Source organism: Suricata suricatta, chromosome 6 (assembly GCF_006229205.1).
Source record: "Suricata suricatta isolate VVHF042 chromosome 6, meerkat_22Aug2017_6uvM2_HiC, whole genome shotgun sequence".
In the NCBI taxonomy this organism is placed as follows: domain Eukaryota; kingdom Metazoa; phylum Chordata; class Mammalia; order Carnivora; family Herpestidae; genus Suricata; species Suricata suricatta.
Genome location: NC_043705.1, coordinates 17,637,663 through 17,665,228, shown reverse-complemented (window position 1 = coordinate 17,665,228; position 27,566 = coordinate 17,637,663). Strand labels below are relative to the sequence as shown.

The 27,566-nt window shown below is 40.8% G+C and overlaps 1 non-coding gene across 1 annotated transcript; it reads left to right on the top strand.

Annotated features, from left to right (window-relative positions):
- The first annotated feature begins 18,841 nt into the window (after nt 1-18,841).
- Nucleotides 18,842-18,945, top strand: LOC115295117. Its single transcript, XR_003910341.1, has one exon. It is a non-coding gene; the product is annotated as a small nucleolar RNA U13 (small nucleolar RNA).
- The last annotated feature ends 8,621 nt before the right edge of the window (nt 18,946-27,566 follow it).

Below are 27,566 nucleotides of genomic sequence, written 5' to 3'. Positions count from 1 at the left end.
AGAATAGTGACTACTCTTCTCCTCAGCTCGGTTTGGGCAGTTCTGAGCACGGGGTCTTGCTTGGCCATTTCCAAGGTCTCTTTGAAACCCTGGATCACAGCCAGTGCTTCAATCAGCAGCTCACACCGTGCACAGCTGACGGAGTGGATCCCCGACCAGCTCTCTGGAAGACATCTCTCTTTCACGCGGCGCAGTGACGTACACCTTCCATTTTGTTGCCGAGGAACACTCCCTCATTCACAAACCCTTCTTGGTGAAAAATATTAATAAAGCCCCAGCCTCCTAAGTGACGGGGGGGACATTTTGGGGTTTGACCTCAAGTGATCTCTGCATCTCAGCATGATTTGACTTTAAGAAACCCAACAGTGAATTGCGTTTTCTACTGTAGTTTTTCAACACGGGATCACATTGAACTTCAAGACATCTTAATTATTCAGATCATGGGAAAATACCTCAGTAGAAATATACAAGTGGGTTTTTTTTTTTATTTTAAAAGAAATGTTGGGGCGCCTGGGTGGCTCAGTCGGTTAAGCGGCCGACTTCAGCTCAGGTCATGATCTCACGTTCATAGGTTCCAGCCCCGCATCGGGCTCTGTGCTGACAGCCGGCTCAGAGCCTGGAGCCTGCTTCGGATTCTGTGTCCCCTCCTCTCTCCGCTCCTCCCCTCTTCGCACTCTGTCTCTCTCATTTAAAATTAAACAAACATAAAAAAATTAAAAAAAAAAAAGAAAAGAAATGTGCCCATAGAATGGAATTGATATTCTTTCCCAGTAAATGGCATGGCGTTTCTTCTTTCTTTTTCTTTTTTAATTATTTTCAGGATAGCTCATAAGTTAATATGTTTAATGTTGAAAAAGCTTTTTATAGGGTGCCTAGGTGGCTCAGTGGGTTAATCTCCGTGTCAGGCTCTGTGCTGACAACTCAGAGCCTGGACCCTGCTTCGGATTCTGTATCTCCCTGTCTCTCTGCCCCTCCCCCTCTCATGCTCTGTCTCACTGTTTCAAAAATAAATAAAACATTTAAAAAAATAAGTAAAAAACAAGAATTTCCTTACTCTTAAAAAAAAAAAAGAAAAAGCATTTTATGTATACATGGGAAATGAAGATGGAAGAAAACATATAGTGACCATATAGGTAACAAAAAATTGGCAATGCTAGGCAGAAGAAATATTAGCATTTACATTTCTAGCAAAATCAACGCAGCTAGTTAGCAGATAAGTCTGGAAATGGACGTGGATTATGGTGACACATACTAAGGACCAAGGATTTGAAGTCAAAATTCTCCTGCCTTGTTGTTAACTTCTTTTTTCAAGTTCTCTGGTTTCACTATTGTGCTTATTTAACAGTTGTGTTACGAGTTGTTACTAATCAAAGAAAATAAGCCTCCTTCAAATACTAATACACGCTGAGTCTAAATATACCAAATTAGGCACAGAAGTGGTAGATTAAGTTCCAAACATTGCTTTGACCTCAATCATCCGGATAGTATTTCAGGAATCACTCTGCATGGCTGAAGAGCGTGTAATCTAGTTGTCTCCAACATAATCACCGTCTTCCAGGAAAACCATCCTAACACATTATACCATCATCCATTCTTAACCAAATCAGAATTGAGGGTCACAAAGATACCCATCTACCCATGAGCTTTAAAGATCCATAATCATTGGTGAAATTATTATTAAAACTATGTGCAGCAGAAAGTGAGCATTTCTGAGACCTTATCTATGAACCTAGGGTTTTTTTTCAATGATAAATAGCTATTTTGTAAAGAGACTCTAATAATTACAAGATACCTGTTTCTATATCACCACATATGAAACTAGACCCAAACCAACAATTAATAACAAGGTGTCAAGGGAAGAGGAAAGGGAGACTCCCTCTTTAATGGGTACAGAATTTCACTTTTGCAAGGTGAAAAAGTTCTGGGGATCTATTACACAGCAATGTGATGATACTTACCATTGAACTATATACAGTGAAACCTTTGATTGGGAGGAACTTGTTCTGCCAGTAGACAAGCAAACATTTTCTAATAAATTTTAATTTGATAAATGAGCGACGTCTTGCAATACAAGTAGTACGTGATGCCAAACATCATGTGATCACAACTGAGCCAATGGTTCTTGAAATTCGCTTTGATATACAAGTGGTTTGGATTACAAGCATGTTTCTGGAATGAATTATGCTCATAAACCAAGGTTTTACTGTACTTAAAATGGTTCAGATGGTACATTTTAAGTTCTATGGTTTTTACTACAATTAATTTTGTTTCAAATTTTTCTAATGTAATCAGGAGAAATACTCTCTGGAGCTAGGAAAATGGGCTAGGTGGGATGCATTATATACCTATCAAAAGCCAGCTTTAAGTTATATGAAGCTTACATAGAGAATGTTGGTGAAGCTGACAGTAGGGGATCAAGGAATACACAAAGCAAAGATCATCAGTGCCTTGGACTCCTTGGATAATTTTGCTTCAGGGAGAATATCAGAAATCCCCTCTCTGAAAAACCTCTCACCATGAGATGTGTGGCTGGGGAACATGATTGATCCTTGACACTATCATTGCTTAGACACCGACCACAACACCAGGTTTCCAAAGATCACGCGTGCAGTAGGGAAACAAAACTTTTTGGATGGAAGTAAAGGAGAAAGCAGGAGGTTTGTTAAGCTTGCCCTGAGTGCTTTACACCTGCTAACTCATTGAATCCCCTGAGGCAGCTCTTATCCCAGTAGTTGGAAAGGGAGAAGTTGAGTCTGAGAGATTAAGGAATTGGCCCTATTTTGCCTAGAGAGTACTGATATCACTAGGGGTGGACTTCCAACTCAGTCTGATTCAGTCCCACCCTCATCTCTCTGTTGTGTCATTTTGAAAAGTCAGAAGTGAAATTGAGGGATGGAGGCTTAACTAGTTTTCCTTGCCTGTTCACACACAGCATGATGACTCTCACACACAAGATCTCTGTGGTCCCTGGTCCCTGGATCTGAGTTCGCCTTCTTAAGCACCTATTGCCTCCTCACTGACCTGCGTTAGCCACTATGCCAGTATTCATTTTTTTTTAATTTATTTTTTAAATTTACATCCAAGACAGTAAGCATATATTGCAACAATGATTTCGGGAGTAGATTCCTTAATGCCCCTTATCCATTTACCCCACCTCCCCCCATAATCCCTACAGTAACCCTGTGTTTGTTCTCCATATTTAAGAGTCTCTCATGTTTTGCCCGCTTCCTGTTTTCATGTTATGTTTGTTTCCCTTCCCTTATGTTCATCTGTTTTGTATCTCAAAGTTCTCATATGAGGGAAGTCATAGGATATTTATCTCTCTCTGACTAATTTCACTTAGCATAATACCCTCTAGTTCCATCCACATAGTAGCAAATGGCAAGATTTCATTCTTTTTGACTGCCAACTAATACTCCAGTGTGTGTGTGTGTGTGTGTGTGTGTGTGTGTATACAATTTATATATATATAAATATATATATCACATGCATCTGTTGATGGACATTTGGGTTCTTTCCGTACTTTGGCTATTGTTGATTATGCTGCTATAAACATTGGGGTGCATGTGTCCCTTTGAAACAGCATACCTGTATCCTGAGATAAATTCCTAGTAGTCCAATGTCTGGGTCATAGAGTAGTTCTATTTTTAATTTTTTGAGCCAGTATTCATCCTTTTAACACCTGACCATCAATACAGAAATCCTTGGACATTGTTATAAGAACAAGGTCGAGCCCTTGCCCTCAAGAAGTTAACCATCTAGTGGGAAATACTGACAGGTAATAAGCATATTAAGTAGCTGCCACAATGGAGGTATACTTACAGTTTCACTTGGGGGAAAAATGAAAAACAAAAATGGAGGAAGGAGTTGGTGGAGAACATATTGGGATACAGTATCTACAACCAAAGGCGCGGGGTGTGACAAGACTGTGCACTATCCACCAAGCCCCAGGCTCTGTCTCCGGTCCACCTCTGCCTTTTGTCACCAAGATTCCTAAAAGCTGAAGGGAGTTAAACAGTACCTAGCGTATTAGTTTTTGTGTTATAAAACCCACTGGATGGATCAAGGGTATTTTATATTCAGTTATTGAAGACTTAATATGGTCCTTAATTAGGAACCAGATGTGTGTGGGGAGGAGACAGGGATAGAAGGTAGGTAAGCGTGGGGTTGTGGAATAAAACCCTACTATTGGTGATTATCACAATTTCTTTCAGAATCTTGAATGGGCATCAGCAGACAGCATTACCTCTCCTCATGCATATAGTGAATGTCTAACATGCTAGACAATTGAAGTTTGACTCTTTCATCTCTTCCACGAAGTAGAAATTCATCTTCCAGTTTTGTACTATTTTATGCATGACGTTATATATCGTATCATATATTACAGAATTCTTCTACCAATTTAATCTGGTCCTCCAAAACAGTTAACCTTTAACGTGCCAAAGTGTGATTTGTTGGCGATACTTGAGAAAGCAATTTTTAAACTCCTCGCGTTGCCTTGACTTTCTTTGGATTTCTTGGATCTGGTGTTCACAATAGTGACAATAGATACGCTGAAGGAGGGCGTGTCAAACATGGAATATGGCGGTAGAGAGCCCGGCTAAAAGGGCTATACTCCAGTGGGTGATATTGCAGAATCAGCGTGAGGAAAACAGCAACAAGGAGAAAGCTGGAGAGATTCACCAGCTATAATTAGCTCCATGAAATCCCTTTAACTGAATTCCTAACATGCTGTGTAAGGAATGGGGACATTTATGGGGGAAAGGTAGCACACCCCTTTTTAATCCCTGTGACTGGGTGTTAAAAGCGTATTACATTTACAGGTCCCCTGGCTATCACATTTATTTTCTTACCACAAAGCCTCCCCAGCATTGTTTGTTATCCAGGAAATTCCACAGCTTTAGAAGACCCGGACTTCAAAGTCAAGGAAGTGGATTGGGGGCATGGGAGTCTTGGGGCACCGGAGGGAAACTATCCATCAGCATTAGAAAACTCCTAGATTTTGTGGGGAGGAGGGGTGGCTTTGTTTACTATAGGATGCAAATCAGAATAGGATATCCACAGATAATTTTGTAACCCCATGTATTCATTAGTGAAGATACATAGACACTAGTTTATCCTTTCCTAAAAAGTTGAGTCCACCAGACAAAACACTGTTTTATCAGTTGTTGATGGAAGGAGCCCTCCTTTACTAAACATTGTGCAGCCCCGCAGCGTGACCCCCGGGTCATGGGATAACACTAGCGTGCTCAGGCTCCAAGGGGCCGTTTTTTTTTTGTTTTTTTTTTTTTTTTTTTTTTTTTACGTGGCACCTGCTGTGAGGCTCTCCGCATAAATATTGAGTGCCTGCAGCAAATCACAGATGTTTTATGCACTAGGAAAACCGACAGGAAGTAATCACTAAAAGAAAGACAGAAACAGTATGGAGTAGGTAGGAGCAGGGGGAAGGAAAAAATAAGGACTATTTTTACCTTTGGGAGGATGATTGGGGAATGGATTTAAAATGCAGAATATGAGTAGCCTTCCCAAGTGGTTCAGTTTGACCCAGGCTCTGTCTCAGCCCAGTTGAGGACAGGATTTCTAAAGAAGACGGGACAAACCATGACATAAGCTGAGTGGGAAAACATGCTTGAAAATCTCTTTACATTGTTCTCGGTGGGGTGGAGTCCTTCACTTTTTTAGTTGTTCTTGTTATTTAGAAGCATCCAAGTTTTTCATAGAACTAATACCCTATGGGGTTTTTTGATTTGGGTGGTTTCTTTGGTTTTGTTTTTGTTTCTGTTTTTTGCAAGTGTGAAAATAAATGCTTTCATTTTCGTGCACATCTTTCTTACTAGCCAGGGGCCACTTCCCTTTACACACCCTGCCGCCGCTAGTAGATACCTTCTCCTGCACTGAGCTTGGACGTCGACCCTCTCAAAAAGAACGTCACACATGAGTTTATCTTGTTTTCACACCAGCTTATTTTTGGTGTATTTCAAGGCCATACATACCATTATTTTATAGACTTGCAAGTAAGTAGTAACAAAGAAAATATTTGTCTACACCCCATTTCCTCAACCATTTCTGGACCTCATTTCAAAGAGATGCATGTTACCAGAATATTAATGTGTGTTTCTTTCTTCCAGAGAAACTGAAGCATATTGATTGTTTTCGCAGGAGTATTTATACATAACACACTTACATTTTAAGTCACGTTTGCTCTATCCTTAGATTACCTTCCTCGTAACTAATTTTCAGCATATAATCACGTTAACAATCTACCCTTAACAAATTCTTCAGAGCCCTATTTTTTTTAATTTTTATTTTAATATTTGACAGTCCCTTTGGAGAAAGGAAAGAGCATTTGAGATCATATTGGATATTTTGCCAAGTCTGTCAAATGAGTAGCATTTCCACTTTCCCAGCTCTGTCTCATTAAAATTGTATTCTAATTCTGTCTTAGCTTGGTCTCTGTGCTTCATAAGTCATTGCCTCCTCATTACGTGTAGTGTGGGAGATGAAATTTATTCAAACCCGATAGCTGAGATAAAGAACTGAAAGGCAGGCAGCTGGGAGAAATGAAATTAGCCTATTTTAGGGCTTTTCCGGCTGGATTTTTGCACCACCACCCGTTAAGCCACGTGTCAGTTTGCATTTGTGATACTATCTATGTTTGGCTTATAGATTTTCGTTAATATGATATTCTTAAAACAAGAACACAGAGATTCACGCTGCCTCCACCACCACCTTTTTTTCTTTTTGTCTTAGCCTTGAAATGCCACTGAGCGTCTGCGTTGATAAAGGGGTAAACATGATTTTCTATAGTTTTCTTTAATTATAGAATCATTAAAATTGCCCAACAGAGATTAATCGTTTCATTGTGTTACAATTCATATCGGTGTCTCTTATAGAAAAGAACATTGGTGACAAAGAGTAAATGTTATACCCTCAGAATGGTTAGAGGGGAAATGGATTTGGAATGTAATGTGACTTATAGGCAATTTCACATACAATCCAGGAGGGAGCCGCGCTTTCTAACTCAGCCACTCCATCCTGAGCTTTAAATGTCAGAAGAATACGCTGTGGAATTCCTAATTTTGAATATAGAGGAGTTTTTGGAGAAAATTGACTACAAGCACTGCACTTTTCCATTGTAAAATTGAGTTGTTAAGAAATTATATGGTCTAATTACTAAACTTGGTGTTTTTTTTTACTATTTTGATTTTGAACAGATATTGTCATTAGCTAGCTAATTAAATTGACTGCAATAACAAGCAGTAATTTAGAAATATGTTCCAAATTAGTTTCTATACGAAAGCAAAGTCTTTGTTGATCTGTGTATGTGATTAATGTCAAGTGTCATGAATTAGCTAAGGGAATTCTATGTAGAAATATATGCATTTCTATAAAAAAAGAAGAGATTCATTTATAATCTGCACTTCTGAAAGTAAAAGATTAAGCTCGGTATGTGTCTAAATATAAGTACCGAGAATTTTGTTTTTCTGGTTACTCGAAGGAAATATGACAAAAATGCATTTCCTGGAGACGCGATGGTTAGTTTAGATTAGGGTCCTCAGTCTATAGATACAGGCAGGGTATAACCCAACCCAGAAACTTCTCAGGTGATATACGTGGATTTAAATTTAAATAGAGCCTGCCCAAGTATTATGTACAATATGTGGACACATCTGTCAAATCTGCTGTAGTATGAAATCACGAACTATTTTATGTGACTAATAAATTGTGCAGATAAGCGGTGGGCCGTAGTCATAAACAAACTCGCCTTTGGTGTAGGTATTTCCTGGGAGCAGGAGCTAGATTGGAAAGGTGACCCTCTTAAAAGCATTTAGCCTGGCGGATTTTTATTTGCTTATCCTTTCTTTCTCAGTGTGAAATCTGGTTCCGTCATCTTTGTCATGCTTGTACCTATTAGCATCTTCTCAACCATCTAGCAGAGAAAGCCTTGGAGTCATTATCTGGGACTATACTAGAAATTATAGCCCACAAAGCTAGACCCTGGCATGGTTTAAGAGATTCTGTCCCAAGGATTACGGAATAGACGAACTATGTTATATTCATATATACAAGTGATTCCCAAACACCCAAACTGATGTAGACAGAAACAATTTACTCTTATAGGATTTGTTCTTGAATGTGTGTGTACACGTTTCAAGATAAAGACCATCTGATGCTGTAACTAATAAGCCCAGACCTATGGTTTCCCCACCCCATGGCTTACTCCAGCCCTTGGAATAGGCACCCATCACAATCCTATGGCTTGTAGGGCCTCTCCCAAGCAAATAAAACTTAGAATAATCCTGCGGAAAATGATTTGTTATTCAGGTAGAGCACTTTCAACACCAAGCCTGGGTCTACATAATTCCTGAGTTTGTAACTTAAGCCTCCAAAATCTACACACTGAAGGGCTCTCTGTCAGGAAACAGACCAAGAAAACGCACCGTGTGTTTCTGCACCAGACTTTGACCTAGGCCTTCAGTAACAAAACACGTTCCCCCTTTTTCCAGGCTGTCAGAACCTGGTTGCCAAATATACTTAAATTATTTCCCCTGGCCCCTCAATTCGTTTATCAACTGGGTGTCTTCATAGAAACAACAGCTGCTGTGGCCGTACTTTTTCGATGCCACAAGGAAAGAATCTGTTCCCACCCCAGAGTCCCAAGTTAGCCAGTTCCTTCTCACCAGAGAGAGGCAAAAAATACCTACAGGGAAAATGAAGAGGAGAGCAAAGGCCATTATGGATCTATTGTGCGTCTAAAGCCCTGCTGTGGCCACCAGGCCTTGGGGTTGCGCTCTGCCCTTGGGACTTCTGTTTGCCTCTGTCCTTCATGGCTGGTGGTGGTGCTTCAGTCTGTTCAGCACCGGTGACCACTGTGGTCAGCATCAAGGAGTTTGGTTGATGGCTCGGATGTGGGCTCATGGTCTTCTCCCTGGATATTCTGAGTTTTTAATATTTCTCAAGAGCTGCGTGCTTTGTCATGGATTCCAGCCACATGAAGGCATTTGTGAGGCCAGATCTCAAAGAGGGAATCTTTGAATAAGTGGGAGGCCTCACTGGGGTGTGTCCACGTTCTTCTAATGAATAGGCACACCCACACCCGCCCCCACGAGCCTCAGTGCACATCACATAAAACAGTATCCGTCTGCTTCTCATCACTCAACCAACCAAAACCTGTTTGCCCTACAAAATACTGATTTCCTGTTTTAGTTTTTACCTTTGTATTTGACTTTCTTTCTTGAGCTATGACTCTATCTTTGACTCATTTCAGTAGTTGAATCAGTCCTTAAGATCATAAAAAAGTGTCCCTAATTATGAAGAATGTCTTTGAGAGTTCTCATTCAGCATTGGTGCCCCTGGCCTCTGCCTGTGAACACTGAGATGTGTCTTTCCTCTATTTTTTTTAAATTTTTTCTTAACATTTATTCATTTTTGAGAGACAGAGAGAGACAAAGCGTCAGTGGGGGAGGGGCAGAGAGAGGGGGAGACACAGAATCCGAAGCAGTTCCAGGCTCCAAGCTATCAACACAAAGCCCAAAATGGGGCTCAAACTCACGAACCTTGAGATCATGACCTGAGCCTAAGTCCAGTGCTTAACAGACTGAGCCACCCAGGTGCTTTGAAAGTAACTGTTTCCTAACACAAAAAGGAATGTCCTCTTCTAAAGCAATGTCTTCTCTCCTTCTCTATAACTTTACACCCAGGATCCTCCCATATTTGTACCCACCCTGGCCTTTCAATCTGTTTCTTCCATGTCTCCTTTCTGGAATGACTTTTACTTCCCAGATACTAGTGCACTTAGTCATCACAGATGAGCAACCAAACTCAGGGACATGAAGCAGCTGGCTCTGAAAACAATCACACCGAAGATACGCTTTTGGCAAAAAGAGAACAAAATCACATAAGGCGTATTTCCAAATGTGTTTAAGGACACATTGCAAAAATAGAGGAAATCATGACTCTCCATATAAATATAAAATGAACACATGTCAGAGAATCTAAAGGGCAGACACATAGACTGGGAACACTGAAACGGAGTGGCAAATGTATACAAAACTGGTTTCTTCCACAGTGGAGTGGCCAAGTTAAAACTTGCAGTTGCAAACCGATTTGCATGTCTGTAGCTAAGAATGATTTGCATGACCATCCATTTTCTGCAAGTTACTTTCCACTTTACAGAGTTCTAAAAAAGTGCATCAGCTATCAAGGCTCCATGGAGAAAGGATATGCATTTCTTCTGTTTATTCTAATGTTTTGGTGGGGTTTTTTTGGTTTGGTTTGGTTTTTTTACAGATCAGTTGAATCTCCTTGACCCAACACATGAATGAATACCCTTGGTTAAACTTCTGCTGTACATAGAATTAATTATTCATTCAACAAATATTATCTCTTACCTACCTGACCTATGTTCCTGAATATATTCTGGGTGCCGAGGATAATGCAGTTAACAAAACAGAAACACCTTTATCTTTTGTTCTAATGGGGAAAGAGAAAATGAGGAAGTACACAAGCAAATTATGAATTATGTGTCAGGTGATGTGTAGGGCAGGGGAGGGAAATAAAGAAAAATGAAGTAGAGAGACTGGGGCGGAGGTAGGATTTTAAAGAGGATGTTTAGGAAACGCTCCACTACTATGGAGTTATTTCAGCACAGATCTGAAGGAGATATGGGCCAAAGGTATTTTTTTTTAAGTTTCCTTATTTTGTGTGTGTGATAGAGACAGAGAGACAGAGAGACAGAGAGAGAGAGAGAGAGAGAGAGAGAGAGAGAGAGAAGAAGCGGGGGAGGGGCAGTGAGAAAGGGGGACAGAGGATCAGAAGCAGGCTTTGGCTGAAAGCAGAGAGCTTGATGTGGGGCTGGAACTCACAAATGGTGAGATCACAACCTGAGCTGAAGTAGAACACTTTACCGACTGAGCCTCCCAAGTGCCCCAGGGTAAGCTATTCAAATCATGAGAGGAAGAGCTTGTGAGCTAGAGGGAAGTGCAAATGCAAAACTCTGGGACAAAGAGCAGGCTTAGCGACTATAGGATGACTATAGGGTCGGCAGGAAGGTCAGTGTGGTGCCACGCAGTGAGCAAGCGCGGGGCCAGAAGAAGGCGCGGTCCCAGAGAAGTGGCAGACGGGACGATGGGAGGTTTTATAGACCATGGCACAGACTGTGGACTTCTAAGCGTTACAGAGAGCAGTGGACGGTATGGGGTAAAGCACCAAAATACGCCAGCCCAGAATATGCTGCTTTTGGTTTATGGATTATTTTGAGCTTAAGTCCAGGAGAGCCAGCAGACCCAGGGAAAGCTGCCAAAGCAGAGCACAAGTTTTCCCTGGGAAATTTACATCTTTAATGCAAATTTCCATTTATAATGATAATTCTCTCTCTGACCCTGAAGAGGAGGAGCTTAACAGCTCTTATCAATTAACTTAAATTTGCATAAGAAACCTTATAAAACAACTTGTTTACCCTACTTTTCCTGGTCTCCTTCCCATAATTTGCCTCGCCCAGTCCAGAAGCCCAAACCGCTTTCCCTTAGGTTAGCCTAAAACGGTGGGCAAGCCCTTCGGGTCACTCATCACTGAGCGTGCCCCTGTGCACATGCTTGATGCACTTGTTGATAAACTTGTTGGGTTTCTTCTCTTGTTGATCTGTCATTAGCCAATCTGATTCACAGGGTCCCCCCCACCCCACCCAGGCAGGGGAGTCTCAGATGGGTAGGGGGAGAGATTTTTCCCTCACAAAGCTTTTGGGCTTGGGAATACAGTGATACTGTTGTACCCAGATTTTAATATTGCCCCCAAAAACCAGAGACCACCAGGGAGACCGAAGCACGCATGCAAAGGCAAAGGGCTTTATTACGAATTTAGGCCCAGCCAGTCTAAACTCGGGCTCACAGACTTCAACAACACAGTGGATCCACGTGGAGCGAGCCCCGAGCATGGCGGGGTAGGGCCTTTTATAAGTTTGGGAAGGGGAGTTACAGGAAATTGTGACACAGGTACAGGGGTCCAATCATTATAGCATCACATCATTGACAGTAGCTTTAACCAATTACAGAGTGGACCCAGGACCCTCAGGTAGGGCGTGACTAGGACCCTCAGGTAGGGGCGTGACTAGTCTTAACCTCCATCTTTAGGCCCGCCCCCAGGAATGTTAATGGTGTTAGCTGGCCTTCAAGGTCAGAGGGGAAACCTCAATCAGACCTGCATCCTTACAATACAATATGCATTTTATATTGTCTATCATGGTTGATGGAACCAGGATTTACCGGGGATCAGTCAGGAGAGCTCCCCGAGTCTGTGGAGATTATGGTGGTTTTAAGCAGAGGGTAGCTGTGGAGCCAGGAGTAAAACTAGCAGGGAATGTAGGCTCAACCCAGCAAGAATAGGAAATAACTTTCAAGACACTCGCACGGCCCATTTCAGTCACTCTTCCGAAACTTTTCCTAATTCAGACACAAACTTGCCAAAACACAAAAGTGTTGGGGTGCCTGGGTGGTTCAGTCAGTTAAGCGTCCAGCTTCGGCTCAGGCCATGATCTCACAGTTCGTGGGTTCGAGCCCCATGTCCGGCTCTCTGCTGACAGCTAGCTCAGAGCCAGGAGCCTGCTTCAGATTCTGCTTCTCCCTCTCTCTCTGACCCTCCCCTGCTTGTGCTGTCTCTGTTTCTCAAAAATAAATAAGAAAGCATTTAAAAAAAAAAAACCCACAAAAGTGTTTTGGAAGATTATTTGTATCCGGTCTTGCAGAGCATGTGGAAAGATGCCTGTTGTTCGTCTCTTTCCCTCCCCGAGCCTGTGATGGGCATTTGCTTGTTTGCACCCGAGAGAAACTTGCTGTGACTGAGTTAAGCAGCAAAGGAGAAAATTGAGAGCATATCAGTACTTGATAGACTCTGGAAGAGTTAGAACCAGTTTTTTTAAGCCAACAGAGGGAAAAAAGTTTCCTTGATTTTGTGTATGGGGAGATAAACACAGGAATACATGTTTTTTAATGTAAAACAGAGACATGGAAGAAAAAATTACCAAATGAGTGGAAGACATAAAAATCTGAAGTACTCTTATGCAGTTCTGCATCAAATGAGAATTTGCTTATACCAGAAGTCATCAGTTTTTATCGAGGAACTGTGACCGGCTTGCAGCTATTGAAAATGTATGCTCTGTGACTCTGGTTTAAATGATTTAAAATGGGGAGCACCTGGGTGGCTCAGTCAGTTAAACATCCAACTCTTGGTTTCAGCTCAGGTCATGATCTCACGGTTTGTGAGTTCAAGCCCAGCCTCGGGCTCTGTGCTCACAACGTGGAACCTGCTTCATCTCCTTGTTCTGCCTCTCTCTCTCTCTCAAAATTAAACAAATGTGAAAAATATTTCTAAAAAAATAAAATAAATGGTTTCAAATGGAGAACTTGCCTTGTAGCAATGACCATAAAAATCCCCAACCAGGGGAATCTACTTGGATCATTCTGGCCATTCATCTGATTCCTCTAGGGAATTTTTGTAAATTTTTTTTTCAACGCAAATTTCCAAATCACAAAGCAAAATGTTCTAAATTAGCACACTTGAGCTGACGCCTGGAAATCTGTGCTTTACAAGTTTACAAGGATTTTGATGATCAGCCAGTCTAGGGACCCAGGAGCTAAGCCACAGCCTGCACCTAATTCTTTTTTTTTTTTCTCTCTTTTAATTCACATGGTCCAAGAGAGTATCTGAAAATAATACTTTGTTTGTTTATTGGGAGCTCCTCATTTTATTGAGTCATAGAATGTTGGTCCTCAAAGATTATATGGTCAAAAGCAAAACCGACTGATGAGACCACCCCCCAAAAAGTGCCCAGAATCCACAAGAATCTTCGCTCGCCCACTTTTCTCACCCCACTGCCTGTTTTTCCATGTGGATATTGCCTGAAACGCATGTTTTAACATTTTTTCCATATATAATGTGTTTTCCTTACTATATTGATGTATATATTTATAATAACTTGGTTTCTGTTTTCAGAAAGTAAAGAAGCATTTAACGAATAGATACAACATGAAATACTAAAGAAGAAGAAGAAGGAGAAGAAGAATGAGAGAGAGAGAGACCAGAAAGCAAGATCAAGGAAAGAAAAAGGTAAATCTGGCAGTGAAAATTCATCACCTTTGCAGTGATAAAGTTCAGATTGGCTTCTGAGCTCCGTGACACTCAGGGCCACAAAAAGAAAACCACACGTAAGTTCCCCTAAGGGTAAGTGGCCTGATTTCTTTCTCGTTATTTATCTTCCTTCTTGTATGAAGCCGTGAATCGCTTAGTCAATAATTAATGGCTGTAAGTTGTAACACTGGAGCTGACACTGCATTAAACTTTCATGCCATGATGCTAAGGGGCTACAAATTTCAGAGGGAAACTTGCAAGGTGGCTAGGACTATGCAGAAAACAAAGCGATCTGTGGATCTGGGTCTGTGTGGGATTTCACACTGGGAAGGCATTTTATCACATTTAAACAGCATTTATCGAAGCTCTCCTAAAAGGAATTTGTGTGTAGCCTCGGTTCGGTTTTCAGATCTAACACCCAAGACTAACCAAACGCAGTTTACCAGATTACTATCTTTCAGACTTCCTTGGACTTTTCTTTCGCAGGGCACGACTCAGAACTCTTCAGTTCCTTGAGCTTTGGCAGGCTTCATCTTTCCCATTTTTTAGGTGTTTTACCCAAAACAATGGTGGGAAATAAAAGGAAAGGGAAAACAACTAGGCCCTGTGCTCATAAAAAGTACTGAGCTCCCCGCTTCCCTGGTTTGTTGTGGTTGTGGCTGTTGTTATGACTGTCCTGTCTTTTGAGTACCTTGAATGGTCCTTGCTTTTTAAAATGTTTATCCAGTGTTTCGCATACTTCCCATGACTCCCTGCTGATAGAGCCTCCGTGTAATTAAAGTATTTATATGAACACTGCTGAATTCAACTTGCATTATTTGGGCACACAAAGGAAAATTCCTGGCATTTCCAAGTCACAATTGTTTAATCGGATGACATGGTGTCAGTGGGTTTAAGAATACCTTTACATCCAGAAGAAAAAGAAAATGTGAAATTGCTAAGTTTTCTCTTTCCAGGTTATGGTGTTCTTTGGGGAAATTAATTGCACCACATTATACTTCAATTTGCACTGAATTTTTTAAACTAAGCAGCCTAAAATCGTCGTGCCGGACTATATTTGCTGATTTAATTGACTTGCGAGAAAGGACCATATCTGGACAGGGAGAAAGCCAAGTCATGACCATTCACAGAGCCCTCCCTGCAGTCCATCCCCCACCCCTTTCAGTAGTCTTGCTCCTTGACACATCCTCATTATGGAAATGAATGTAGCATTGAATGAGTAATGTCATTCTTTTGGAGTTATGACACGAAGGGGAAGAGTTAGAGCACACTGGGAATTTTGGTTAGGAATTGATTTATAAAAGAGATTGCCACATTTGTTTTTATTGTGGTTAAAGCTCTGGTTTGGGAAAAGACAAAAGGGCAAGGAATCGGGGAGTTTATGGTTGAATGTGGATCTAATGAGGAGAGTCCATTGGTTCCACAGGCCAGAGTCAGATTCCCACAGTCCTGAACAAACAGTTCTCAGCCTATAATTTCTGAGCCTTTGTTTCCCCACTTTGGAATTCTGACTACAGGCATGTTACCAAGCCAACTGGGTTCACTACAAAGATCTAGCGAAGCTCTTTTTATCACAAAGATCAAGACAATTGTGTGCCTACAAGAAAAGAACAACTAAAACCATCCAACAAGCATTAAAAGAACAATTCTAGAGATAGTTGCCTTTGAACTCCAATAATGGGCAACATTCAGTCCCAAGATTTGAAATTCAGAGTTAAAAGAATTCATTACCAATTGCCTTTCCTTGCAATTATAAGGGCTGCTGGCAGCAAGTAATTTCAGCGGCATTAATTTTGTCAAATGTGATATTTTACAGTCATGTTGAATCCCATACAATGACTGTATTATAAATCTACTTTACAGACTTAGTTTTGTTTATTATAGAGTTCATTTATGAAATAGAAGAAATCTAAATTTTGCCTTGGCTGCACCCCAAACCATAGAAAATGGAGTATTGTTTTACAAAAGCTTGTTCTGAAATATCACTTCCTGAATATAAAAGTGTGCTGTGTGCACAGCTACATTCCATTGACATGCCCGATGCCCAGCTGAGAAAATAAAAAAGGGGAATCAATCTACACGTTTTCCTCTCTTTTAGTCGTGACCTGTGAACACTTTCAATTCCAGGTGGAAAAAAACAATGATAATTTCCATTTCTGTGTAACTGCTTCCTTTTCTGATGGTGTGTGACTATTTTCAACTGAATCTGAGCAAGCTTCAGTAATTCCAAATAAGTATCGTAGTTGGAGAATTTTGAACATTATTGTTTGTGTGGATCCTATAGCCAAACCTTAGACGTCACTTTTGAGATGCAGTTGTTCCTTATCATGAAATCCGTCACAAACGATTTGTTTTTATGTGCTTGTTGTGAATGTATGCTTTTTTTTTTTTTCCTGCTTAAGAAAAACTAATGAACCGGCTCTACTGGTGTTTCATTTGGGATGGAGTGCATTTGCGTTTCTCATCAAAAATCTAGTGATGGTCCTTCTCTGGACCAGAGCAACTTGTGTGTGTCCAATGTGAACACCTTGCTCTTAGAAAGCTTGTCAAAACACTTCTTGCCAAAAAGCAACAGATAGAAGAAAGTTGACTAGTAGAAAGTAGTCTGGGGCTTTTTTTTTTTCTAATTGTTTAAAACATGTTTTTTATTGGGGCGCCTGGGTGGCTCAGTCAGTTAAGTGTCCGGCTTCAGCTCAGGTCAGATCTCACAGTTCGTGAGTTCGAGCCCTGCGTCGGGCTCTGTGCTGACAGCTAGCTTGGAGCCTGGAGCCTGCTTCAGATTCTGTGTCTCCCTCTTTCTCTGACCCTCCCCTGCTCGCACTGTCTCTCAAAAATAAATAAAAAGCATTTAAAAAAAATTTTTTAATGTTTTTTATTTATTTTTGAGAGACAGAGTGAAACAGAGTGTGAGCAGGGGAGGGTCAGAGAGAGAGGGAGACACAGAATCTGAAGCAGGCTCCAGGTCTGAGCTGTCAGCACAGAGCCGGATGCAGAGCTTGAACCCACCCACGGCCATGAGATCATGACCAACCTGAGCCAAAGCCAGACGCTTAACCAACTGAGCCACCCAGGCGCCCCTGGGGCTTGGTTTTTAACCTAGATCTTCACAATTTATTATTGATGTGTATCCACATATAAGATTCAAGGCTCTGCCAGAAAATTTTATGCCTGAACCCATTTAAAAATCCATTTGAGGATATCTGTATTAATTTCTTACATGAGAAACTATGAATTTAGCAAGTAACTTCTCTTTATTTGCAAATAATCAGCCTTAGTACATAAGCTTCAAGATTTCAGATTATCATGGGGCACCTGGGTGGCTTAGTCAGTTAAACCTCTGACTTCGGCTCAGGTCATGGTCTCACGTTCGTGGGTTCAAGCCCCGAATCAGGCTCTGGGCTGACAGCTCGGAACCTGTAGCCTGCTTTTGACTCTGTGTCTCTCTCTCTGCCCCTCCTCCTCTCATGCTCTGTATCAGAAATAAATAAAACATTAAAAAATTTAAAAAAAAGACTTCAGATTATGATGAAAAGAATATTATGATTTTTTAGGTCTACGTCTGAATACTAGTTACTGATGAGTAACGGAAATGCATTAATTATTAGCCAATATGAGCAATTCTTAACTAAATGTGGGTTGGTAAGTTACAATCTTCAAGGGAAAAAATCTGCAAATCAAATATGATTTTTCCATTAAAGGGTAATTAAGTGTTATATTCAAATCAAGACCTTGATAACAAGCTTTAGGGAAAAAAGGGGAGGGAATAAATGCCTTACTTTGTTACCGATAAAGAATTTTGTTTCTATTCTGTATAGTATTATAAAATTCATAGACCATCCAATCCTGTGTGGTTTTTTTTTATTTTTTTACATTTATTTATTTTGAAAGAAAGAGCACGTGTGCCTCTGCACACTTGCAGGGGACTGGCAGAGAGAGAAAGAGAGAGAGAATCTCAAGTAGGCTCTGTTTCAGTGTGGAGCCCAATGTGGGGCTCTGACTCACAAACCATGAGATCAGGACCTGAGACGAAATTAAGAGTCAGACGCTTAACCATCTGAGCCACCCAGGTGTCCCAATCCTGTATGATTATTAAAAAGAACTTAGAACAGGAATTGTGTCTGAGGCCCATGGTCAAAAGTCGCAGAAAGACTAAGGCCAGGCAAGTGGAGAAGAGGGGAGAGGAGGGAAGGGAGGTTTTATGCCAGGACACAAGAAGGAAGACCAACTAAGAAATATATAATTTTTGATATGCCTGCTTTTGGATCCACAAATAATGACACGGGATACTCTTGGCAAAAGACTTTGGGTGTAAATTGCTGTAAGGTCAAAACCTACTGCTATATATATTTCAAAATATAGAGGAGAGGAAGTGAAGATTATATGAACAAAGTACACCAGGGCACTTACTGTACTTTTAGATGTTAGTAAATTTATAACGATTTCTTGGTGGACTTTCTGGTGCCACTAATCAAGAGCTAGAGGCAACCGGTGGCTTAGTCTGTTAAGTGTCTGACTCTTGATCTCCGCTCAGGTCTTGATTCCAGGGTCGTGAGCCCTGCACTGGGTCTCCCACGGGGCATGAAGGAGACTGAACAAAAAAATTAAAAGATCTATGTGGTTAATGTCAAATTGTGTAAAATATATTTATATTAAAGCAAACAGATCTCTTGAAGGTGAAAAAGAAAAAGTAGGCATTTGGTTTTAAAACATGATAAAGGAGATCCTTTTGTAGTTCATAAGCATGATGATTGGGTGTTCATGCTGTTGTGTGACGTGTGCCACCCTTAAACCTTGTTACAGCACCGGCACATTACCCGTCTGACGTAAATAAATACATAAAAAAATAAATAAAATAATAAAACATGATAAAGGAGACCTCAATAAAGTTGTTCTCAATACGTACTTAAGGGTCTCCCCCATTTCCTTCCCTACTTACCATGAAGAAACACTTCTATATACCATCACCTTTTGTCTTTTAATGTATGTACACCTTTAATGGATTTGCAGCCGTGGCCAATTTACAGAGAAGTCAAGAAGCCCTGAGAATATAACGTGTTCAGTGTAGAGGGACAGGGTTTTAAAGAATGATCTCATTTCCTAAAAGGACTTCCTCCCTCCTCTTATAAAGCCAACTACTCATACCACCTTATCAGCATCACATGTCACTTTCCAAGTGCTCTATAGGAAAAATGCATGTGAATATGGATTGTTGTATATCCAAGTATATAAAATACACGTATATATATATATATTTTTTTTTTTTTTTAATGTTTGCTTATTTTTGAGAGAGAGCGTGAGCAGGGGAAAGGCAAAGAAAGGAGGACAGAAGATCCAAAGTGGGCTCTGTGCTAACAGCAGCGAGCCTCAGTCGGGGCTTGAACTCACGAAATATGGGATCTTGACCTGAGCCAAAGCTGGATGCTCAACTGACTGAGCCACCCAGGTGCCCCTAATACATATACATTTATCTTCACTCTCAACCTACTTCCTTAACCACTTCTCCTACTTAACATTATTTCTTCTTTCTATGAAATATGACGTATTTTATAGAAGTCTGATAAAAATCTCCAACAGTGGTTCTCAAAGAGCGATCCGCCGACCAATCGCATCAGCATCACCTAGAAACTAGAGACCCGAATTCTCAGATCCCATCCCAGATCTACTGAATCCAAAGCTCTTGGTATGGGGTACAGCAATGTGTGCTTTAATAAGCCCTCCAACTAGTTCATGCGCCAGCATCTGAGAATCGCTTATTGGGAGTGACTCTCCTTGCTCATTGCTTCTTAACTGTCTATAAACCTTTACTTGAAAAGAAACAAAAACTAAAGTTATAGACCACAAGTTATGAGTATGTGCAAGAAAATCCATGCAGAATTTCCCAACTGGCGCAAATGCCCGGTCCCCTCATAAAAAGGCTGCTAGATGGATATCTAATATTTATATGTTTCATAGTTCATGTATTCCTTGGCAACCTTTTTGAAGCGCTGACCAACTGCCAGGGCTGGCCCCAGCTGTGTGATAGCCCCCTCTATTAAATAGTTGAGATATATAATAGATCAATAAATGACGGGTAGATAGATAAATTTGATATGTATGAATAAAAATACAGGCATAGTTCTGAAAATCTCTTAAGAAGCACAGAGAAGGCATTTGCTTTTCAAAATGTCTGTATTTGAAGTGTACTCTCAGAAGTGAAAGAGAAGGAAATAGGGCTGAGAACTAAGAAAGAACAATCTCAATTCAGAGGCCTTGAAGCACAGAGAGTCCCCATGTGAGGCGGGTTGAGACAGGACTCCCCGCTGGGGAAAAAACAGAAGACCTAGACCTTGACCTTGAGACTGTTAGTTTTTTCAAGCAGAACTATATGAAAACTGAATAAAGAAAAGCTGGGAACAGGCTGCTCCAGATGAGAATTGCTCCACAGACCCTTCCGTCTGAAGGTACGTCAAGGATTGTTCACATGGGCTTAAAACGTGCCTGCCAGTCATGCGGGGATTCCTTTCTTCACGAATGCCTCTTGAGACAACACTGTGACTCCTTGTATATCCTTTGGATACTTTGTTACCAGACCCCTCTTTCCTCTATGTCTGTAAGATAGATAAGCAGAAGAGATACAAGTAGTGTTGCCCCCAAGAGAAATCACAGGCCTCTGCCCTCTGCCCCCTGCCCCCGATTGGTGGCTCTCTGTCTCATCTGATCTTTACTTGCCTTAGGGGTCAAGACCACCTGTAAGGAGGAAACTTGAGTTCTCTGATTGATGGATTCAAATCCTCTTCCACAACAGGTGGATATGCAACCTCGTAATTCAAAATTCAGCACACTCTCTACCACACTGATAGATTTTTTTCTTAATTTTTATGATCATTTCTTTGGCGGGGTGGGGGTGGGGTGGGGGGAGAGACAGGGAGACACAGAATCCGAAGCAGGCTCCAGGCTCTGAGCTGTCAGCACAGAGGCTGACACAGGGCTCAAACACAGAAACTGTGAGATCATGACCTGAGCCACCCAGGCGCCCCTACCACATTGATATTTTAAAATACACTGAAGTGAACAGAACAAAAATGAAGAACAACAGCAAGAACTTTTTAAAAAGTGATTTCACAATCTCTCTGCCCAACACTAAATCCAGAGAGAAGATTTATACTAAGGGTTGGGGGGAGGGGAGTGGGCAGGAGGGAGTGTGGAAAGTAAAATTGCCAAATGGCTGGTAGTTAAAAGCTCTCTGCCTTTGGGCTTTTTTATCTTAACCACATTCCCTTCAAAAGAACTGTGAGTGATTACACATTATTGCCTCAAAGATATCTTAACATATTTAGTAGTTGGTTTTAGAGCACCGAGTGAGAGCTCAACGCTGTTTAACTGGGCTTTAGGGAACCCAGCCTCCTGATTACCCAGGTGTCAGTCTCTGCCTCTCAACTCTGACTTCCGGTGTTGCTTTCATTCTTCCCCTTGCACTATAAGCAGAAAAATACTTTGAATATGAACTTGAGGTGTGAAAATTATATCCTCCAGGATATAACTTGGGTTAAACCAAACAACTGATCACAGATCTAGGATTCTGCTATGAGGGGAAGCAGATTTTGGCACCCCAAAATATGTTTCTTTGGCAAAGGATTATTTTAAGCTAAAGGCAACGAACACCCTGAAGATTCAAGAAAAGCTCTTCCCTTCATGCTCAGCTGCCTCATTCACATTAGAGAGGGACCTGTACCAGGAAGACAGCTATTCGCCCAGATAATTTTTTACTTAAGAAACTTAGCTGCATATCAGGGCAACTTTCCTCTTCTAAACTTTCTTGTGAAAGGCTTTCTTCCCTTTTGCATCCCTAGTCTCTTACCCGTTTCCTTAGCTCAGAGTGTCATATCAGCTTCTGTGCCTTGGTTCCCTTTTGAATCTTCATATCTTTTTTTTAATGTTTATTTACTTTTGAGAGACAGAGAGACAGAGTGTGAGCAGGAGAGGGGCAGAGAAAAAAGGAGATACAGAATCTGAAGCAGGCTCCGGGCTCTTAGCTGTCAGCACAGAGCCTGATATGGGCCTTGAACTCACGAACCGCGAGATCATGACCTGAGCCAAAGTTGGCCGCTTAACCTACTGAGCCACCCAGGTGCCCTTGAGTTTTCATATCTTTATGGGTCTCCCCAACATACATAATTTTGGTTTTCTCTGGTTAATATGCCTTGTGTCAATTTGACTATGAGACCAGACAGAGAACCTAGAAGAGTATAAGGAAACTTCTTCCGCGCCTACAGTTGGCAACGGCAACAGGACATTCAATGGCCAGACACTATTCACTCTGAGCAGAAGGTCCAAATTCTTCAGATCTCTGTCTGCAAAGGCAGCTGCTTTAAACCCTGAAGTTTCTAGAATATGGAAATCTTTTAATTTATATCTGAATTAGAAATCTCCTTGATATAAAGAAGGAAATGAAAGAATATGTGGTTGAATGGGAAAAATCAGCCTCTTGATGTTATTCAGGGTACAACTCAATTCTTTGAGCAATTGGGAAGAATTGTCTCTATCTTACATATCTCTGAAAAACCAGAAGTGCAGGGGCGCCTGGGTGGCTCAGTTGGTTAAGCATCCAAATCTTTTTTTTTTTTTTTACATTTATTTATTTTTGAGAGACAGAGTGAGGCAGATTGTGAGCAGGGGAGGAGGAGAGAGAGAGGGAGACCCAGAATCTGAAGGAGCCTCCAGGCTCTGAGCTGTCAGCATGGAGACCGATATGGGGCTCAAACCCACAAACCATGAGATCGTGACCTTAGCCAACGTTGCACACTCAACAGACTGAGCCACCCAGGTGCCCCTAGCATCCATCTCTTGATTTTGGCTCAGTTCATGATCTCCTGGTTTTGTGAGATCAAGTCCTGAGTCGGCTGCACATAGCCTGCCTGAGATTCTCTCTCCCTCCCTCTCTCTCTGCCCCTCAACCCCACTCTTCCTCGCATGTGTGCACGTGCTCTCTCCTTGTCTCTCTCTCTCTCAAAATAAATAAATTAACATTTACAAATTTTGGATCCAAATGCTCTTTTATAAACTAGTGAACTTTACAAAATCATATCAATCTCATGGCTAAAGTTTCTTGTTCTTAATTTTTAAAAAATATTTTATTATTTATATTTTGAAAGACAGAGGGACAGATAGAGCATGAGCAGGGGAGAGGCAGAGAGAGAGGAGACACAGAATCCAAAGCAGGTCCCAGGCTCTGGCCTGTCAACATGGGGCTTGAATTGAGAGAACATGACCTGAGCTAAAGTCAAACCAGTTGAGCCACCCAGGCGCCCCTAAAAATTTTAAACAAAGGTATAAGGTCTCTGTTTGTATCTATCTGATACTGATAAGTAATATGTATGTTGTGGATGTGAGATATTTTTGTACTCCAAATGGAATTACCATATTGATTTGTAAAAGAACTCCTATTTAATTGGCTTAAAAACAGACATTTATGAATTAAAGATTGCTGAAACTCTCAGAAATATTTAAAACCTAACCCAAATGCTTTTCAGGTTCATGTGATTTGGGAAAATATTTACTACTTAAGCTAGTTTAAGTTTGTTGGTCCAACTAAAATAGGTATGTCTTTAGAGTTATCAGTACTGAAAATAATGTAAGCATGCAACTTTTAACAGTGCTTATTAAATAAATTTATGTTGTCTCTGTTCTAAAATTTGTTAGGATGAAAAACAGCTTAGGATGATGGCTGACTTGTAATGTCTTCACGAGTAATCTAAACATAGATTTAGGAACAAGGAAGCGCTATAGATTTAAGTGAGATAAGATTTATGAGTGAACTTTTTAAGATTTTACTTTTCCTTTTATTATGTTTTGAGTAAACTCAACACACCACCCGGGGCTTGAATTCATGACCTAGAGATCAAGAGTCGCATGCTCTACCCACTGAGCCAACTAGGTACCTCTGAACTTTTTAGCCACGATTACATTTCATGAAGTGTGTACTTAAAAATAGCTTCTAAAATCTTTTTGATAACTTTGAAACGTTAGAATTTTGCTAGGGGAAGTGATAAAAATTAGAGACTTTCTAGATCATTCCAAATAAGACAACACTGTGAAACATTAATTAATTCACTATAGATGGCTGTTCTAATTTTGGCTTCCTATTGCAGAAGAACTAAGTATAGATTTGGGTCAACTAGTTAACATGTCTTATGCCACATTAAAAGGTTGTACTATTAAAAAAAGAGCACATGCTTCTAGAAATTATGAGATATATTTCAAACCTGAGACTCTAAAGATTGCTGATATAAAAGACAAATTTACAACTGCTCACTTCTTAGTTTTCACTAGAAAGGTTACTAAGGGTTAAAAATTCTACTTAGTGTGTGGTGAGATTGAGCCTCACATCAGGCTCCCTGCTCAGTGTGGGACCTGCCTATGATTTTCTCTCTCCCTCTCCTGCTGCCCCTCTCTTCTGCTTGCACTTTCCCTAAAACAAAACAAAACAAAACAAAACAAAACAAAAGGCAAAAGCAAAAAAATCTTTTCAATTAAAAAAAAATTCAGGGGCTCAGTTGGTTAAGCATCTGACTTCGGTTCAGGTCACAATCTCCTGGTTTGTGAGTTTGGGCCCCACATCGGACTTTCCGTTGTCAGCACAGAACTTGGGATTCTCTCTCTCCCTCTCTCTCTGCTCCTATGCCACTTGTGTTCTCCCTCTATCTCTCCTAAAATAAATCAACTTCAAACAAACAAACAAAAAACCCTATGTCTACTTTCATCTGCTAAAAGGACAAAATATTCTTGAACTATTGATCTCCTGATAGAAGATTTTGAAATTTTTTTTTAAGTTTATTTATTTTGAGAAAGTGAGCAAGCAAGGGAAGCACAGAGAGAAAAGGAGTGAGAGAGAATCCCAGGCAGGTCTGTGCTGCCACCATGGAGCCTGATATGGGGCTCATACCCCAGAACTGTGAGATCATGACCTGAGCTGAAACTAAGAGTTGAACTGTAACCAACTGAGCCACTCAGGCAACCCAGAAAGATTTTTCTTTACCCTTTACATAACCTGCCCACAAAGCAAAAATTTAATAAATATATTTATTATTTTCCTGTGCTTCATGTTCTCTTTATTGTTAGGTCTTTGATTATTTAGGAAAACGGAGTCTTCTTAGAGCCAAGCTTTTGGGGCACCTGGGTAGCTCAGTGCGTTAAGCATCTGACTTCAGCTCAGGTCATGATTTCACAGTTTGTGGGTTCCAGCCCTGCATTGGGGCTTTGTGCTGACAGCTCAAAGCCTGAAACCCGCTTTGGATTCTTTGTCTCCATCTCGCTCTGCCCCTCACCCACTCACGCTCTGTCTCCTTCACTCTCTTTCAAAAATAAATATATTTTTTTAAAAAGCTAAATTTTGCTCATAACTATGTGACCTTCTGTATTTGTCTTTGAAATCTTTTATGTCACTTTGGTCAAATAGGTAATTGTTGTTTCATATTGCTCTGTGATCCCATTGGGTCACTGTCCAAACCTTTTGATATTTTTGACACATCTCCCCAAATCAAATTCCGACAGCTTTCAGGAACTAAGGTTGACTTTATCAAGTCAAGAAAGCCCCTTGGAAAAACAGCTTGGTGCTTTGTTTACAGAGCTCCCAACAGGTAAGGGAGATCACTTCCTAGCAGGTACAGGAAACTCAGGATATCTTTGGAACCTCAGGAAGAGAGGAATTCACTGGAATCTATAGATATTGCAGGTTAAGTCTGATGGTACATTCTTAGCTTCACTTCTGAGCATCAAGAGGGTTTTAGGAGTCCAGCCTGAGGCTCCTTATCAAAAGTTCCAACCAAGACAATTTAAAGCATCTGTGTGCTCGATCATTATTCTTGCTAAATTTATATAAAATGACTGGGCCAATTATAATCAGATCAGGCTTATTTTGCAAACAAATTAGTTTTACTGTAATTTTTGTTGGTAGAAATGGGGTTGATTATAAAGAGACAAATTCTATTTCAGTAGAAACTATGCTATGTATGGATAGATATCAGATTCTAGTTCTGTTCATTACCTTTGAGGTTTTCTTACTTACCCGTAACTGGACTGGATCCAAACTTCTAGTTTCTTTGTATGTCTGGCTACAAATTTCCAGACTAGCACCTCCAATTGTCTTCCACTCTCCTGCCTTGGAATCATGAAGACAAAAAAATCTGGTCCTTTCCTCAAAGGCCTGCAAATTATAAGTGAATGTCTTGATCTAAACTTCAGAGGAATTGCCACAGCTCATGTATAGGCTGTATTTGTGGCTGTTGGTATCTGCATCCATCAGAAGGATCACCAGAGATGTTCAAACTGCAAACCAGTTAGATCTGTCAGAGTGCCACAGTCTTCCCTTATCTTCCCTCTATCAGAAGATGCTTTGTGCCTGACATCTAGAAATCTTGACTGGCTACGCTCAGAAATCAGAAACTGGGATCGTAGCCTGCTCCAGTCATTAACCATTGTTTTCCTGCTGTGTCCGTAGATATGTCCGTGTTAAATACTTCACTACTTACTTACACCAGATAGGCCTACCTTTGGGAGTCTACATGCATCACCCACTGCCTGAAATGAGGCACAGCTGTTTAGCTGAGCTGATCTTTTCCACAACTGACACTGGCCCACAAGACATGGAACGAGTTACCAACTTAGCTGTTAGACTGTGAAACTTCCCATTTGAAGTTTCAAAGGTGGGCCTGAAGAGGACCAGATTTTGCCACCCCAAAATATGTTTCTTTGGCAAAATGATGATTTTGAGCTAAAGGCAGGCAAAGCCCAGCAGAGTGAAGACAAGCTCTTTACCTCGCTCTTAACTGCCTAAATTTACATGGCAGAGGGGCAGCTGTCCTGGGAAGAGAGTTATTAGCACAGGGAAGTTACCGACCTAAGAAACGTATCAGTATAACAGGACAAGCTTTACCTTCCAAACCTCTCCTCCACCTGAATGGCTTTCCTCCTCTTTGTATCTCCAGAGCCCTACCCCTTTCCTTTTATAAGCCTCTATTACCCCCCTATTATCTTTACAAACCTCCCCTACGTACATAACTCTTTGCTTTCCTCTGGTTAATCTGTCATTATGTCAACTTGATTATTAGACCAGCCAAAGAACCTAGACAGGTTGATAGAAAATTTTCCTGCCCCTACAGCAGAATTTTCCTTTTTCCTCTTTCCAGACTTACTTTACACATGAAGATGGGTGAAAGACAGTAGCAATGTCACATTGCTGCTTTTGACACAGCTTTGCCTTGTGAACAGATTTAAAGCCATATTTCTTGGCAGAAAATGACCCCAAAGAGAATATAACTGCAAGACTTAGAGCGAAGACGGAGACATGAAGGGGTCAGAGAAGGAAAATGAAAGCTTTGTGACGAAATCATCTACTTCATTTGTGTCATCAACAGAGACCCCGGTATTAGTAGACTCGTCTTCACAGTAGCACTATTCACAATAGCTAA